Source organism: Lissotriton vulgaris, chromosome 3_1 (genome assembly GCF_964263255.1).
Source record: "Lissotriton vulgaris chromosome 3_1, aLisVul1.2, whole genome shotgun sequence".
Taxonomy (NCBI): Eukaryota; Metazoa; Chordata; class Amphibia; order Caudata; family Salamandridae; genus Lissotriton; species Lissotriton vulgaris.
The window spans coordinates 158,310,979-158,324,079 of NC_141689.1; the positions used below are offsets into that span (position 1 = coordinate 158,310,979).

At 44.6% G+C, this 13,101-nt stretch overlaps 1 protein-coding gene across 2 annotated transcripts in view; it reads left to right on the forward strand.

Annotated features, from left to right (window-relative positions):
• Positions 1–13,101, forward strand: part of PIGO (phosphatidylinositol glycan anchor biosynthesis class O) — a 159,347-nt gene that overhangs the window by 58,277 nt on the left and 87,969 nt on the right. The window lies entirely within an intron of this gene.

Here is a 13,101-nt window from a genome sequence, read left to right on the forward strand (position 1 = left end):
ATAATATGTAAATGTGAATCCAGTATTTGTAAAGCGCACAGCTACCCGGAGGCATCCCGGCGCTGGGAGCCATTGGGAAGATTAAGCAAGCTATTGCCCAGAATCACATGGTGCTGGGCAGACCCCTGCCGCCTAGCCCGGGGATCGAACCATAATCCTCTTACTCACAAATAGCGCGAGGACGTGAATTACTTTTGGAGGTGTCTCTGGAGGAGGAGAACTTTGAGGTCCCTTTTGAAGGCCTGGGAAGAGGCAGTGGTCCAGAGCTTTTTTTTGTCCTCTCGCGGTTTGTAAATACAAAACATATTGCATTACAAATGCTATAGGTATCACATTTGCGAAAGTTATAACTATTGGCATTGTAAATGACGAAGCTATTAATTTAGCTATTTAAAAAAAAAGAAACATAAATAAAAACTTTGCCATTTACAATACCAATAGCTCAAACTTTCCTAATGCGAGACCTATTGCATTGCAAATGCTTGTTAGAAATTCTTTTGGTTCTTGTCAGTGAGGGCCGGTCTGGTCAGCCTTCACTGGCTACCGATTCGGCAGAGAGTCCTTTTTAAAGCTATGTGCATAGCCCTCCAAGCATTCTGGGACACAGGCCCCAGCATTTCACGTGACCTAGTTACTCACTACATTCCCAACCAAAGCCTTCGCTCCAGCCAGACCTTTTTAGCAGTGGCGCCAAGAATAAAAAGATCCAGGTCAGGCGGAAGGACGTTCGCCTACAATGCGTCCAGAACCTGGAACACTCTGCCACTACATCTCAGAGCCAATCCCAACCTCACTGTGTTTCGTAAACAATTAAAGACTTTCCTGTTTAATTCCCCCCACTAATCCCTAGCTTCCTCCTCATCTGCTCTTCGGTAGGTTCTGGTTACCCTAGCGCTTGGACGCCTCCGGGCAGCAATCGCGCTCTACAAGTCTACAGGTTTACAGGTTTACAGGTTTGTGAGAAGTCCTACAGCTCCAGTCTAATCCTGATTGGCCTGATCAGCTATGGTTAATACAACCTTAAGCAACAAACAGAATAAAAAACAAGAACAGAGATTTTAGCCCTTGATCTTCAAGAGGTGTTAAATCATTTAAAGACACTATTAAAAGGCCTCCTGTCACACATTTCACTATTCGCTTTTACGGGTTTTAAATTATATTCTTGTAAGCCATTGCAGCCTACGTAAATACACCTTGATGGCCTTTTTGTTTTTTATCCTCCTGTTTGTTATCCTGCGCCTGGAAAACAGTTAAATCTTGTCTTGGCCGCTCCCATGCATAAGGCATTTGGAATTGTTTCTTGACTTTGAAGACACCCTTTATGTCAAAGATACCTTACACCATTTTCCCCAAAATAACTGAAGACACTTTGATCTAAAGCAAGAGATGGGCTCCCTGGTTTTTCATCCTAAAAATAGCCTTCAAGTTCTGAAGCTGTTCCTGTAAAGGTTGAAATCTTCCGAGCCTCAGAGCATTGATGTGCATATGTGTTGTTCTTACTCGGGCATCAAAAGTCTGCAGTAAGGTGATCTCTCTTACCAGGCGGATGGTCGTAAACCTTTTACAGTTCTAGGTCAGAGACTTCATGTTCTTCTCAAAAAAGCAAAATAAAAGCAATGAATGTTGAGCAGATGTTTGACCAATAGAAGAAAAGACAACCGAATGATGGTGATATATCCTTTATTCATGACATTAACAATACTTTATTTAAGCTTTCCAACAATTCGTCCTTTTTCTTAAAATCAGATTCTTCCTAGGTGTTGGAACAACTGTCCTCTAAGGCTATGGTTGAGCTGTTCTGCCCTGCTCTTGTACAAGTCTGGACATTCCGGAGCCGTTTCTTTAGACTGACACGAGACGTAGATTCAATATATGCAGCCAATGAGCAGCTCGCCAAACGAAACTGACGAAGCAGGTGAGCCGCTGAAAGAAGCAACGGAGCAGAGGAATTGGATTTCCATACCGCCGCTTCGAATAGTTACAACGAACAGAAGAACTAAAGAATTTAAGAGTACGAAGATGCAAGACTCCGGCGATCGAATGGAGAAATACGAACCCATATATTCCAACGACATTAAATCACAATAATCCTACACCCACAGTCCCAACCGTGTGGAAGACCTTCTTAGAAATCCTTCTGGTCCCCAGCACGAAGGTCGAAACGCGTTTGGCACCCACACAACTCACCTTTCACTTTCACAGGACTCCGAGTATCAGCAGCAAATAGGAATACTAATAAGGACCAATAGGTTTAGCAAAAAAAATCATATGGCCTAAGCTTTGAATATTATCACAAAGATTCTCTGAGCCTAGACTTTTTAAGGACCACTTAGTGACAAATTACCAAGGAATACTATTCTGATGCAGCTTGGCAGAGATAAAAAGTAGGATTATGACCAAACAAGCTAAATTGATTTTTTTTGTATATATTGATATGTGTTGGTTTAGAATATTGTTTATAATTCTCTAACAAGTGACCACAGAAAATGTATACATGAAGATTGTATGTACAAATAGAGTATAAAAAGAAATAAAACTGCGTTTGTTGTGAAATTGAAGGATATTCCAGTTATGAAAAAGCTAAAAGACAAATAGAATATTTAAAGAGAAATGGTTGTGTCGTGGTGTTCATTGATGGTTAAGAAAAAGTAATTGTGTTGTGTGCCTACTTTCAATGCTAAAAAAATTGCAAATTATACTGTTTATTTATTGAACCTGCCGTGGAAAATAGCTAGACCCATGGTATTGAGTAGTTCAAGAATTTATGGTCCCAGAGGTATTTCGCTTTGCTAATACCTTGTCTGGACATTCCGGGGCATTTTCCCCCAGTGAGTGCCTCATTTTTGTGAGCCAAACTAGAAGTCTTGGGTAAGTAGGGCCCTAGCCACCCTCACACAAATGCTGTGCTAAGATTGCCAGTGGGTGCAGCGGGCAGTTGCCATTTTATCTATAGCCAGCCATTTCATCTATATCCATGTGGGGGTACTGCTACCAGTTTTCCAATGTAAGAGGTTTTTTCAGGGCATCGTAGCGGTTGAAAACTGGACTTTTATAGTGGGGAATCATTTGCTGTGATTCAGGCTTTCCTCTGCCTCATGGATATCCACCCTACCTCCATTTCCAGTTTTGTTGTCATCTCATCTGACATGAGTTTCAAGAGAAGGAATACACATGCACATTTGAGTCTGGTCAAATTGGTCATCGTGGACACCAAGGCAGGAAACACACATATTTTGGACAAAAAGAGCAGGAAGATGCACCTCCTAGATTGGAGGAGCCTTACGAACTTTAAAAACGGCAGGCTCTTGGCAGCTGAAGGCATGCCCCTTTGGTAACTGGAAAGAGTATAGGTACTAACCACTGCAGTTCTGCATCCACCAGGGAGAAGCAACTGCAAGAGCCAGGTAGGAGTGGAAACTGTTTATGGTTGCCATTCTCCTTCCAGACTGGATCGAAGTTCCATATCCTTTGTAATCGCCTTATTGCATGATCTGTGGAGACAAGGAAGACCTAATTGCCTGCATGAGTTTCTAGTCTTCATCTACTGAGAGAAATTTCAAGCACCGGAAGACCACAAAAGGCCCAGCCCAATGGAAGGTCCTCAATTGGGACAGCTCAGTAAACAAAGGCCGCCCCAGAGACATGAGGTGCCCCCAGCCCAGCTACTAGGAAAAAGATCTGCAATGGAGCTGCACCATTGCCTTCATTGATCGAGGAGTGTGAACCTGCTTTGTCCCAGCCCTAACAAAATTTTAAGTAACCCTGGGCGTAGTTCGCTTAGTTGCGCTACGCGTAGCTACACGAAGTGCACTTCGCACTACGAGAGACACGCGTAGCGCTACGCGTAGTGCGCTGTTCGCAATGATTGCACAGTGCCGGATGCTTGTCCACACTGTGCAATCATTGAAAACGGCATCTCGCACAGTGCCTACTGTCGTTTTCTGCCGCTCAAGTAGATTTTTACTCGAGCGGCAGCTTTCTCAAAGTGAACTGGTAGTTTCTCATCGCGAGTGTTTGCGAGCATACGTGACCACTCGCAATGAGAAACCTGACCTCCCCGCGTTGAGAATCTCGCTGGGAGGTTTATTTTCCTCGTTTGCGATTGCCTTCTTGATGTTGCTTATCGTGAACGAGGAAAAAGTCTCGCCGGGATGTCATTTTGCTCGCTTGCAGTCGCCAACTTGATGTTGAGGACCGCAAGCGAGCAAAAAATGGCAACTACGCTACGCGATTTTGCACTGTGCTACGTGCAATTCACGTAGCGCGAAGTAGCACAAACTATGCAAACTTCGCGAGCGTAGCGTAGTTAGCTACCCAGGATTAGTCTTACGGGCGCCTGTCTTTACCTCCTTCAGCCAGTGGGACCATGAGTCAGCCAGTGTTCATCTCATAATGTCCCCTTTCAATGGGCTTGAGTAGGTTCTCTTGAATACAGAACTGTTGGAAGTCTCTTTCTAGCTGTTTAGTGTTCCGAAATATCACTTGTCAGTGATGCGGTTACCTCTAACCTTAAACTGGGTCCAGCTACCACTAGGTGGTCATCGTGACTGCTGCAGCAGTGCCCACAACCTGCAGGTGTCTTTGCAACTGTAAAATCCTGAATGCAACATTTACTTTCTGAGCTACAGGCACTTACTTTCAATGACTCAAGCTGAAAACTACTGTAGTGGCCCAGATGGGTTGAAACCAGTGTGGGGTTGCTTGTGTTCGGTTTGGGACGGAGCCACACCTGCAGTTCGGGATAGACTCTTCCTGTGAGGGAGACTGTTCCTATGAGAAGCAAGTTCAGTACTGATTAGTATACTACAGGCCCCAGTTTATATTGGCATGGAGGGGAAATAACGATAGACTGAAATGCGCCCACACCATCATCAGTGGTAGAGATTAATTCAGGGTTGTGATCAATTCAAGCATTTCATTCATCTATTGTTAGTTACAACTGATGCCCTAAGTGCAACTGGTATGCCCAGACGTGGGTCCTTTGGACAATGCCTTAGAAATCAAGCTTCACCCCACTCTAGAGGATCAAATAGACTGAAACCGGTTTGAAGTTGCCTGTTTTCCTCCTGGTGGGGGCAGGGGATGGGTGTGCTAGGCAGAATGTTAATCTGGCAGTTTGGGTTTGACTGTGCCCATGAGGAGCAGGGTCAGTACTGATTTGCATAAGGCAGGTTTCTTTTTAGTGTGGTATGCGTCCTTGAGTTATTGTCAGTGGTTGAGAATAATTCAAGAATTCCACCCATTAGTAGGAGCTGGCTCATTAACTTGCAAACTGTCCCTCAACGTAAATTCCAGTTTGGCCCTAAGCTGGACTCTGTGATCCATCTAGGGCACCTTAAGACGTGTTTTGAGCTGGGTATCTTTGTTTTCTTTAGTTTGTTTTTTAGGTGGTGAGTAGTTTTGCATTGTGGTTGTCCCCACTTTTACTCTAGGTCCTCTTGAATATTTTTAGGGATGACTGTTTTAAGTAGCATCCTTGGGTACTACTTGTAGCTAAATCATTGTAAAGCCTATATACCATCAACAATTCACATATTTTTATTAGGGGGCCAAATGAGCTTGAAAAGAGTGAAATGACTTGAGCATAGCTCCTTAGGATAACATTAGCCAGAGGGCTCGATGGTACATTAAATTCTACCACTAGGAATGTATAAAACATTGGTGTTGGATGCATGGCAGAAGGTAATTGGGCCTATTGGTTTTCTTTATGTATGATATTAAGTGTACTGTGTTTACCTACCTCACATTAAAGTACTTTTCTTTTTAAAATAAATACACTGACTGTACATTGGTTTTATTAACTGTTATCTATTGTGTTATGTTGCATTCTATGTCTGTTATTATTAAGTCTATTATTAGTAAACCTAACCCATGCAAGGTAAGACCCAATAACCCGACTGCCCACAAGACCTTAAGAAAAGACGTTCCTCCCGGTTAACTTACTTGTAGTTTCCTGGTTCGCAGATTGGAGAGAGCCACAGACCAAAAGTCGGAGCTCCAGCCCTTTTTTAGGTCTCGCCTGGCGATGCAGCGTGAAAGCGCTGTTACCAGCGAGATCTATTGTTATCGACTTGCCTCCCAAGTGGTACAGACCAGGGAACGCGCCAATTGTGGTCTGTGGACGTGCTTCTGAGACTCGCTTGCCACAAAGTGTGTACAGCTGGTGCGCGTTAATTAGGGTTGAGTCAACATTGTGAAGCGCTCCGGAAGACGTGCTAGCATTCAGCAGCATGTGGTGCGTGTGGTTCTACATTAAGCTTCGTATCTGTATTAGCATTAAGCACTATCTTTCGAGGCGAAGATACAACCATTCAGGTAAGCTTCTTCAACTGATTCCGTACGTAACCCTCACACCACCCCCCACTTGTAGAGCCTTTCCCGTAAGTCTTTTCGCTGAGGGGAGGAGTGACCTTTGCTTCTTTCTATCCGAGGAGTCCTTTTATCCCCCCACCCAAGACCTTCGGAGAAGAAACTTTAAGCCCTCCCAGCGGTCTGTACTCCCTTCGGCTGGGCTCCACTGCCGCTCGAAAAAGCTGAGCGTCCTGGAAAGCAGGCCCGCGGCCTGCTCGGGGTATTTGCTCAGAGGCCAATCTCGAAGATATACGTCAGCCTATCCCCAAGAACACGCTGCTTATGCCCGACCCGAGTGCAAAGTCTGCCCCGCCAAGAACCCGCCCACCATCTTCCCAATTCCGTAATGGGGGCGGCCTCAAAATATGGAAACTCCTCCCACCGCTCAACACAGCTACCTGTTTGTCCTTCTTCTTATATCAGCTGGCTCAGTAATAATTGTTTGGATTTTCCAATTTTTATAGAAGTAATTCGCACAGCCAATATGCTTGCTGGCATTGAAGTTTCGATCTTCCTCACCGGGACGCTCCACGTTTACCAAGCAAACACGCCTGGAGACGGCGTGCACTGGAAGACATTTTAGGTCTACTCCAGCTCTTGACTGACAAATTAATAAACCAATGAACATTAAAACAAAGTTACTGAGCTTTTGCTAACAGACCGAGAAGATGTGTTCTCCAAATTAAAACGGAACGCTTCCCGATATATTCTTTTGCGCTATTTAGTACAATATATTGAGCAAATATGTAATGCAAGACAAACACGCCTTGGTGAACTCTTCCGGATATATTCTTTTGCGCCATTTAATAAAATATATTGAGCAAATATGTAATGCTAGACAAAAACGCCTCAGTGGCTAACTGAGGGGCCTGTAAACTGCTCGACTCCCTGCTCGGAATATTCCACCACCTCTGTCAATCTCTGCAGTTTGCACCGAGCGCCAGCGCCATGCCATGAAAGGCTGCTTCTATGCGCCCGTTCTTTCAAGAGCATGGCGTTCAGTACCAGTGCTGTTACTCGTGCAGTCAACAGAAGGTCAAAGGTCACCTCAGTGGCGTAAGGCAAAATGATGGGTGCTGCCCTGCAGAAGTGATGAGGGGCCCCGGAATCTCCCCAATTGCACATATATTTCTTGTTTTTTTAAGGGAGCGGCAAATGTTGCGGGACCCCAAGACCTGGAGATAGTTCAGTAAGTGGAAGACAGTATTGCATTTCAATGACCTTTTTCAATCAGTTTTCTTTTCATACAGCATTAGCTGCTTGTAGAAATTCAGCAAATGGCCAATGATGATTAAGAAGACTGGCTCCGTTTCAGGGTGGAAAAAAGTTTCCTCCAAAAGCGAAGAGCATTCAGAATCCTCACTGAAGCACACCCTCGCTGAGGGGCTGGAGGAGAAGAACAGGAGTGAGAGCTGGGAGTCATCTGCGAGGCTTGTGCGGCTGTGACCTGCAACTGAGGATTCGGGGCTGTTTCCCAGAGACCTGCCCCAACCTGGTTCCCTTCCTCCAACTGTGAGGGGCACCTCGCATGGACCAGCTCCGTAGCAGCCCTGCCAGCTCCCATACTCGGACAGAGCCTGGTGGCAGAATACCTCCGAAGCCCCTATCATGGATACCCCGCTGACCCCGACAGAGAGACCTCCCACCCACACCCTCCACCGCAGCTATGAGGTACACGGACTCATCCCCGACTCTCCTCCCTGGTTCAAACTCTGCTATCCAACTACCCATTTGTGATTGTGGCAGGCCCTTGATATCCGCACAAAGCCCACTCACCCACTTCTCAGGTGTACCCTGCATGAGTGAACGCCGACCCCCGCAGTGCAACGGGCTCAGCTCAGCGGCTGGACCCTGCATCCTTGGCCCTATAGCCAACCCCACTCTTTAAAGAGAGCCTCTTCAGCCAGCTTCCCCTCTGACCCGGCCGCGAGCTGTGCTACAGGGGCACGCGCCTGCAGACCCATGCGGAGATCACCTGCGTGCCGCGCCCGTCCTCAAACCATGAGGATCCCTGCTTCCAAGTTGTAAAGTGCATCCTTTTCCACAAGGGCCAAGTTCCACTTCAGACCTGTGGCCCGGCCTGGGCTAGTAACCAGAACCCTCTTGGCTCTCATACACACCTATCCCCCCTCTCCCGCACCAACCCACCACCCTCAACGTCCAGAGACCATATCCCCCTGGAGGCTGGTCTGGAAATGAAGCGGCTTCACCCCCTGCCGTGTGCATTGGCGCCGCTCTTCTGACAGGTAAGCGGGGTCAGAATGAAAATAAGGGCAATTGTGTTTCAGGCGTGGAGGGGTTCACCATGAGGGCCCAAGCTCTGTCTGCGTTACTGGGGTGCAACCAAGACTTTTTCAGACGTATTTCAACCAGGCGCGGCTGTATCCTGCTCTTAAGAGGAAAGGCACTTTAACCTGAAAGAGGGAACTCCGGAAACTCTCAGCAAGGGGGAGCAACACTTAATGGCAGAGTACCGGCACTGCCCTATAGCAAGCAAATACGCGAGGGCACCGAGTAGTACCCTCAGCATACGTGTGAAACGGAGGACTAAAGGGCACTTTAAGAGTCTGTCATTGCGGAAGGTGGCGTAGTTTTGTATTCATTGGCTTCAGACTGAATGGGGCCCGCTGAGGGGCACAGAGCCCCCTCTGCGCCGCAGGGGCCTGCGTTATGCTTCCTGAAAAAGATAGCACTTTCCGGCAGGGATTGAAGAAGTCACGTACTGTTCATCTGTAAAGTAGCTGCGCTGTGATTGTACGAGAGGCAAGTTACTGTTTTCGATACTGGCAGGGCCGTTTCAGCTGCTCATCCTTTCATTCTTAAAATGACCCCTGTTTACTAATGGCCCCGGTGAGAAGTCCCCCGGTGGATGGCATCATGGCAGAAATTCTGAAACCACTCCGTCCATCATCCCCTTTGGGTTTTGAATATGTACAAGAGCCAGCAATAAAGAGCCCGATTTTGAAAATGCAATTGAGACAATGGAATTAAGATTTGAGGTTACCCGGGGCAAGACTTGGACATAAGGGAAGTCTATAGATACTGCAGTAGGTTGGCGGCGGGCTGTCTTTTTGTTCTATCCCTATATGAACCAGCCCTGTTTCCGTTTATTGGATTAATCAAACCTAACATCCAGAAAAGGTGTGTTGTGTGCTCTTTCAAAATCCCACAGAACAGGGCTAGGTAGTGTAAACTGCACAAGCACTGGGTAATTTTTTCAGGAATGTAGTATCATTTTGCTCCAACAGTGGCACCCACCGGCCAGTGCAACAACAACAATTGGACCGAGTGACAAGTTCATAAATTACATTTTGCGCATTGCTCAGTTGGTTTAAAAACTGGTGCAAAATCGACCAGCTCTGGTTTTAAATTTGTTTGAGTTTTATATAGCGCAAACTTGACCCGAGGGCACCAGAGCGCTTTACATGGATTACGTGATCAATCCCACATGTGATTCAATAAGACTATGTTACTTTGTTGTGTTGGTCAATAGAGCTACATAGGTATTAAGGAGGAGAGTGGGTATTATAATGCTGTTTACAAGTAACCCTAGTTTCCACACACCACAGAGAATGGCTCTGATTGGTATCAGTACTACAAATATATCTTTTAACTATGGCTAAATAGCAATTCAAATAGACAAAGGCTAGCAGGGATGTCAAAAAAGGCCGCACCATCAATTTGAGAGAGTACTCAAAAACTGTTAATAAACCAAATCACAGATCACAAGATTGTACAATTCTATGCAGCTTGTCACATAATCATGTGAACACAAAGAGAAAAATAGAAAAATTGTGCACAGTGTCCCAAGTGTACATGTGAAACCAAAAACATTAAATAGACAACATATATAAATTACATACAAATAGGTTTCTCATACAATAACAAGGAAAAAGGAAAATGACCAAAATATTAATAGTGAATGGATAATAGTGTCTCTAAATGATTGTAGGCACTAGTTGTTGGTTCATTTCCTTATGGCGTCGACGGCGTTTCGACCCTTAGGAATGTGGGTCTCATCAGGACAAGACAGTAGGGGAAATCTGAATAGTTGCTTGTATTCTCACCAAGTGTGATAAAAGTTGTAAATGACTTACAGGTAGCCCAGCCGGGTACACTGTAGTGGTCACGAATTGTCCTAGGGCTTGGTGTTGTCAATAAGTGGGGGGCGTGGGCTTAAAATGTAGAGCGGGCGCCTAGTAGCGCACGATATGTCCACATCTTTGTTCTGGATGTATAGAAATTACGGACAGGACGATGCCTGAATCGGTAAATGTGCCCCTCAGTGGCGTTTCAGTTACCACGCGTTGTTGGTCATCAGACAGGCTGGGCTACCTGTAAGTCATTTACAACTTTTATCACACTTGGTGAGAATACAAGCAACTATTCAGATGTCCCCTACTGTCTTGTCCTGATGAGACCCACATTCCTAAGGGTCGAAACGCCGTCGACGCCATAAGGAAATGAACCAACAACTAGTGCCTACAATCATTTAGAGACACTATTATCCATTCACTATTAATATTTTGGTCATTTTCCTTTTTCCTTGTTATTGTATGAGAAACCTATTTGTATGTAATTTATATATGTTGTCTATTTAATGTTTTTGGTTTCACATGTACACTTGGGACACTGTGCACAATTTTTCTATTTTTCTCTTTGTGTTCACATGATTATGTGACAAGCTGCATAGAATTGTACAATCTTGTGATCTGTGATTTGGTTTATAAACAGTTTTTGAGTACTCTCTCAAATTGATGGTGCGGCCTTTTTTGACATCCCTGCTAGCCTTTGTCTATTTGAATTGCTATTTAGCCATAGTTAAAAGATATATTTGTAGTACTAGTCCACGGGAGCCGTTGTTCTTTGATATAAATTCATGCCCTGGTTCCTATGTGAGTAGGGTTCTCCTTGTTCTTTTCTGAGTCTGATTGGTATCAGAGCTGGTAAATACGGCAGAAATGGCTGAACCGCTAATGCCATCAGTGGCACACTTTTCCATCCTATTTAGACCTGGGTCAGCAAAAGAGCACACAAAGCATAGCCATAGCAAACACTGTTTTATCCACTGTTCATACATGCCCCTCTTTCCAACAGTGCTCAAGACATTTATGAGGACTAGAGGCTCACCACTCACACTTACTGAAAAATATGCATTACTGAAATTGCCCTGGTAAAATGCCTGGTAAACCGCTTACCGTACATTTCCCACCCAGGCTGTAGTAGGGGGCCTAGACTCAAGTTGTTTACTGCTGCTGTGGAGTTTTTGCTATACTTGTAGGCAGAATACCTACCGCGCATGTGCGCTCTCATCCTTCATATTGTCAGTAAGCATTGGAATAGCACTCTTTGTGCTGGTATATGTTTTGCCTGTCTAGTTTGACCTCATAAAACATCTGCATATGTATGGGCTGTGTATTGTACAGAAAGTTATATTAGCTGCCTTACCTGAAACTGATCACAGTACGTAAAACTGACTGCAGTATGATATCTGAAACTGACCACAACCCTTGAAACAAGCATATGTGGTACTGAGTGGTATTATATTGAGTGTATTTATGTTGTATTGAGTAGAGTGTAAATATGTGTTGTAAATATGTGTTGTGTAATTATGTGGTATTGAGTGTTATGATGTGGAGCGTATTTATGTTGCACTGATTAGTGTGTAAATATGTGATTTGTAGTTGTATGGTACTGAGTGGTATGAGGGGTGTATTTATGTTCCATTGAGTAGAGTACATAACTACACTCAACATAATACCACTCAGTACCACATAATTACACATCACATAATTACACTGTATTCAATACAACATAAATACACTCCACATACCACTCAGTACTACGTAATTGCACGTCACATAATTACTCTACTTAATGTAACATCAATAAACTCCACACAATACCACTCTGTGCCACATAATAACACAACACATAATTGCATGTACTCAATGCAACATAAATACACAACTTTCACTCAAGTTTGTGCTATATAAAAAAAACCAATTGCAATGCAATAGGTCTCACGTTACTGAATCTTTGAGCTGCTAGTGTTGCATTATTATTAACAATGCCAACAGCTCAAACTTTTATAATGCGAGACCTATTGCATTGCAAATGCTTGTTATAATGATTTTTCTGCTCGCATTGGATGGTGGCTGCAATGCCATCACTTATCTTTCCTAAATGATACTTTTGCAACCCCCCTTCGTGCTGCCATGATCACAGATTGCCAAATATGGAAAATAAGTATACAATAATGTTTTCTTTTCGTTTGGTTGTAGCCATTGGTCCCATGTCAAGCAAACCTCCTTCAGAGCTCCTGTTGTCTCTGCCTGCCTGAGCTGCTGCTGCCTTTTTGACCCCATCTGTGTACCCAGGATTGAGTACATGCTTTGTCCTGTACTGTTGTGGGAAGTCGTCTTTTTTAGGGAAGAATGCCTGTCCAAGACCCTTCAGTCGCAGGGCATTCTGCTTGCTTGCTTGTACTGTTAAGCTTTCCACCATATCATAGGTTATCTAGCTCTCTGCCTCAACCAAGCACAAAGTGGGATTTGTTTCCATGCTAGTTGAAGATGTGTGACAATTCAGGTTGAGCTGTGTGGGTGCCAGTTACTTCAGTGCAGTTCTATCTGGAAGCTCCGAGCCCTAGATGCTGCTTCACAGAGCTGTTGTGGCAGAGCAACTTTAAAGTGGCCAGACTCTGGTGAAAGTGGCCTTCCTAGAGTGGGCTAATGCTCATGTTTCCTA